Source organism: Perognathus longimembris, chromosome 7 (genome assembly GCF_023159225.1).
Source record: "Perognathus longimembris pacificus isolate PPM17 chromosome 7, ASM2315922v1, whole genome shotgun sequence".
Classification (NCBI taxonomy): Eukaryota; Metazoa; Chordata; class Mammalia; order Rodentia; family Heteromyidae; genus Perognathus; species Perognathus longimembris.
The window spans coordinates 66,354,978-66,360,425 of NC_063167.1; the positions used below are offsets into that span (position 1 = coordinate 66,354,978).

General features: G+C 42.3%; 1 pseudogene; it reads right to left on the minus strand.

The window, feature by feature from the left end:
- Positions 1 to 1,856: 1,856 nt before the first annotated feature.
- LOC125355726 lies at positions 1,857 to 4,884 on the minus strand (annotated as a pseudogene).
- Positions 4,885 to 5,448: the final 564 nt, after the last annotated feature.

The following is a 5,448-nucleotide window of genomic DNA, read 5'->3' on the forward strand; positions in this document are numbered from 1 at the left end:
GATTGACAAGTACAGTTACAGTCATGTCACCAGATCCTGGTGAAAGATTGTGAAGCTTTCCTCTAAAAGTCAGACTCTTCACTTAGGGCCATTGACTTCAATAAGAAAACCTGGCAGTGCTTCACTGAGTTGGTAAGCAAGCTGGAAAACAGATAAGCAGAAAGGTGGAGTCCTTCAGAGAAAGAATGCATCCTGCCACATAAGCACTTTGTACCAGGAGGAGCCATTTTTCCAAGTATTTGCTTCTCCTAGATACATGTCTTTTTTTTTAATGATATCCTTTCTCCATTTTTAGAGCACACTAATTGTGGCCAGCAGGCAAAATAGCATTAACCTGAGTGTGCAGATCCTGAAGGACTAAGGCAACATCTGATAACTTCTATCATGTATCTATTGAGTCTAAATGGTCATGTGTCCTTATCTTGAGGCCCTAGAAGAGGGCTTTAATTTACTGCAAATTAGAGCCTTGAGCAGATGCTTGAGACTGGACTTTTTCCCTGCCTCCCTCTGTGACCTTTTTGGTACTTTTAAACTATCCACCACCACCACCACCCCCATACAAGCCTATTCTTTCTACTATAAATAAAAATAATGAGTAACAGAAAGTCAAGGGTGTAAGTTCCCGTCCAGTTAGTAGGTAGCCAGGTATGCTCATTAGATGCTTATGAACTATTTTCTTTTGATCTCCTGGCTTTAGTCACTTTTTGAAAGGATAAGCACAAGTGACTCCATTTAAGAGTCCACTGCCCTGGTTGGTCCCTCATTGCCAGGATAAGCTTTGTCCGGGTAGGTCTAGTAGGTGTCTTCTTCTTGTTGGGATATGTGCTGGGATAAGGTGTTCCAGTTGGTCAAGAGGTGTCCCAGTTGACTGATAGGTCAAGTGAGATTTTGTGCCAATAGACCCTTTCATTTCCAATTTAAGCAACCAGGAGATAGATAGAAATAGCCTTTAAGCAGGACTCACCTTAAACTTATTAAGAATAAAAGTTAACCAATAAACACTTGTCAAAGTAATTTATCCCTCCATGGGTCTAACTATAAATGCTGCAGAGGATCAAATCTGTAATGACAAGAAACTTTAACAGTAGTCATTATAAAAGTTTTAAAACAATAACTGATTAAACTCTCCAGTTATTTTTAATGTATATGGCATATTCAGATACTAATTAAGATTGAAACCACTGTAGATGTCACTAAACCATTTTGATTATAATGAGGATTGCACGGACACAGGCCTGCTTGATGTTCTTTTCAACTTGATATCCACGGCAGCTTACATAATTGGGAAAGAGATATGTTAGACAGCAAGAAAAAATGGCATTTTAGTTTAATGTACTTATTTAAAGGTGATCATTTAAAGAGCCTTGCCATAAATAAACATGTCATTATAAACTTAATAGTACACAATTACTTATGTAGATGGACATAAGGAATAGGATGCTGGTTTTATATCCATGTATTAATCTTGACCTTAGGAAAAATCTTTAGATTGGTTTTTAAATAATAGCCAAGTTAATTACATACCAACTTTACAACTTTAATAATAAGCTCTATTTTATAAATTTAGGACAGACTCATATCATGTGTTACTTACTTGAACATTTGATCATTAGTCTAAATTTTTCCTTTTTCCATTTTGTAACATTTAAGACAAATCTTACTTTCCAAATTCTTTCTTATCCAAAGGAAACCTCTTTTCTTATCACAGCCGGGAATGGGGCTAAGAATGGGGTGACAGGCAGATGTAGCTGGAGGAGGTTGATGAGGTCAGTGGAAAACTCCCACTCAAAGGTGGTTCAGTCCTTTCACCACCACTGAAGAAGTTTTCTCCTTCTAACAAGCAGCACACTTGATAGTCACAGTTCCATTTTAACTCCTTTGATAAAGATGTCTCTTCCTAACTTGGCTAGCTGATTGTTCATCTCCATGAGGCCTCCTCCACTAGCCTCACTGCTTGCGGGGTTGGGATGAGACTTTCAGGTCCTGCTGGGACTGGAGCTTCCAGGCTCATCATCATCTTCTGGCCATTGCACCCTCCTCAGCTTGGCCCCAAACAGGGCAGCAGCCAATCCTAAGGCAGAACTTTCATTGTGGCTGGTCCCTTTGGCTCTGGCGGGAAAGTAGAGTAGGGAGTGGCCCCTGTGGATGGAGGGGACACTAGGTGCAGTTGTGGGTATGGAGGCCCAATACATGAGAGCAGGGCACTGGCTACAGATGAGGGATGCCTCAGTGGGAGAATGGGAGATTGGCAGGTGCTGCTGCTGCTCCATCACTTGTCTTCTCTGGATCTCCATCTCCCCAGGAAAGGGGGCCATTCTGTACCTGATACTGAGTGGAGAAGCCTCCTTCTTGGGAATTCATGATGTTCCAGGCAAACAGCATTGCATTGAAGCATGTGGTCACTTCTTCCTTCCTTGAAAAGTTTAAGTGGTACATCTGGTGGGCATCTTATCACTGGTTAAGGTAGTTGATGCCTGATTGTACTGGAGCCCTTTCATGATTGATCACAATCTGTTAATCGTGTAGCTTGACTCTGATGACTGTAAAGGTGTTGATGTTGCTGGCAGTGTTGTGATAGATGTTGATCCTGCTAAATCCCAATTGTCCAGGCTTTATTGGTATCCATTTCTTACTAGTTTCATCATAGACCACTGTGGAAGCCCAGGCTTGGCAGGTAGGATATTCTGTTTGGCTCTCATCTTTCTTTCTGTCAGCATGCCTGTCTGGGAGACTGCATTTCTCCTAAACTATTTTCTTTGGAAGTTTACAGAATTTGCTAGGGGTTGATTTAATTTTATAGTATTTACAAAATCCCTTTTGTTAATCATACATTTTAAGGGGGGTAGCTGAAACCCATTTTTAGACCACAACACTTTTTTCTTTTCCAGAAGGAATGTACAAAAAGGGAATGTGTGAGCCATTGGATAGCAACAATTAGGGAACAGATGAGAGGAAGGAGTTCCTCCAGGGGGCCTTTTGAAGCCTCTTATGGGAGTTTTTCCTTAAGGGAGAAATTAAGAATCTAGATCCTGAAGTGAGTAGATTGTTGGAAGAGAAATGGACTCATTCTAGTTGTGGGAGGGGGAACTCTGGGTCTGGCTGTACTAGGGAGCCAGGGCTTTGCTGTTGAGGACAGTCCGTTTTCATTATTATTATTATTATTATTATTATTATTATTATTTCTTTATTGTCAACATGATATACAGAGGGATTACACTTCCATACTTAAGGCAGTGAGTACATTTCTTATCCAACTTGTTAAGATAGTCCATTTTCTAGTGTCCTCATGTACCACAAAGTGGACGAGGCTTAGAGGTGGGCCATGGGTTGGGGCAAGTCAAAATAACATTGCTTATCCACTCCGCCTTCATCTTCCCCGCTTTCATCTCCCCCTGACTTCACTCTATCTGGCTAATATTTAAAGAGCCCTAGTTTTAAAGGGAGGTGAGCCTTCAGCCATATTAAAGGAGACTTGGTCGCCCTTCCCAGGCCTTGCTCCTGAGTAAAATCTGCTAAGTTTGCTTTCTGCTCTTTCTTTATCCTGATAGCCTCATGACTCAGTTTCCTTACAATGGTGAGAAAGAGGAGATTAGGGAAAACAGTGGGCTAACAACAGAGTTTACCAATTCAGTCAATAAAGACGTAGGCCAAAATCTTGACCCCTTAAAGGCAAGGACTTCTGGCTGATCACAGGCCGCTGTTTAGCAGGGGGCTTCAGCACCCCTTTTGTGGTAGGCTCAAGGGACTGACTGGCTCTCTGAAAGCTGCTGTTTTAGGAAGGAAAAAGAGAGGAGAGAAAGGGAGAGGATGTAGACGGAGTCCCCTTTAAGGACAGTGAGTCCTCCAGCAACTCCTTTCCATCTGTTCGGAAAGATCAAGCAGAGGGAAGGAGAAAAAGAAGGCAGAGACCTCAACAGACCAGAAATAATCATTGCCGCTGAGGGACTCCATGCAAGCAGCATTGGAGGAACAAGGAGTGGTGAGGGTGGAAGGGTTTCAGGTTTTTATACATTCAAGTATAAGATCTTCTTTGGAATGTCCTTGTCTTGTCCTATCCTGTTGGGGACTTGCAGGGTACCCTTCTGACACCGACAATACTGCACTTTCAGTTAGGTCAGGGATGAGGTTTTCCGGAGAGTCAGGAGGGTCCCCCAGGGAGGGTGGTCAGTGGCCATGAGAGCAACACTGAGTTATGAGAAGAAAGCAGCTTCCCATCAAGGGTTTTATATATAAAGTGTGTGATGATTAGAACTGGAAGCTGTCTACTTAAAAGGTAGTGAATCGCAATCTGAGCACAAACATATTTTGTTGATCAATATAGGATACTTCAAAGGCTGTGTGTGTGTGTGTGTGTGTGTGTGTGTGTGTGTTTACTTATCTGTGGCTACTGGAGTTTTGAACTCAGAGTCTTCCACTTGCTAAGCCAATGCTTTATCACCTGACCAACTCTTCTAGCCCTAAAGGTTTCTTTTGAATGGACTTTCATTGCTTACTTGTGATCTTTATTATGATACTGTAGAGTGAACTATTTGCAAAAGAGCCCCAAACCTACCTTTACCTACAGTAAAGAGGCAACTGAAGAGTTTCAGAGAACAGCTGAGTTTCAGAGAGCAGACACTGTGGAAAGTCGGAGGCTGTGAAGACCGAATGATTATTTCTGCAATCCCTGGACCTTGGAAGAGTTCCCGAGAAGACAGCAAGGGTTAAAAGCCAAAGAGCCCTATATCCGAAGCTCAGGAGCTGTAACACTAGCTGCTAGGTGCTGGGCTGCTGACAGTCAAAGCTCAGAAGAACTTACCTCTGACTTGAGCACCCAGAGCTAGAAGTCTTTGACTTTGAAAACGCAGGGTAATAAGGCCTCTCGTTCTCAGGGCCTAGAGCCATAGTTTCTAGTTTTCAAAGCCCATATCTTACTGTGACCTGAGCACCTCAAGTTATAAGCCTTTGATTTTTTAAAGCCTCTGGAGCCTTAAACCTCTAGTTAGTATAGCTCATGTTCTAGAGCTAAAAGTCTCTGGTTTATAAGCACAGTCCATAATTCTCTAGTACTCAAGAGCTCAGAGCTGCCAGCACTAAGGGAGCTGTTCCTTGGCCATTTGTGATTTCTATCAAAACAGAGCAAAAGGACCCTCAACCATTTGTGACATGAGCAGGCCCTGTCCACATGTTCTTTTCATTCACCTCCACATATCCAAGGCTGCCAACTAGAACTATGGCAAACCACCTATGACAGTGTTAAAGGAACAGAAGCAGTATACAGTTAATGACAACATAATTACACTGCTTCACTCTCATTCACTGCACCGCATACCTCACACCATCTTCCAATGTTGTCCATTTCCCTGGTTGGCATCTAGTTTACTAACACATTTTTACTGTTTTTTTTTAATCTATTTTATTTCCCACCACAACATTAGGGGGATTGTTGATCTCTGCAACCTGGAGCAG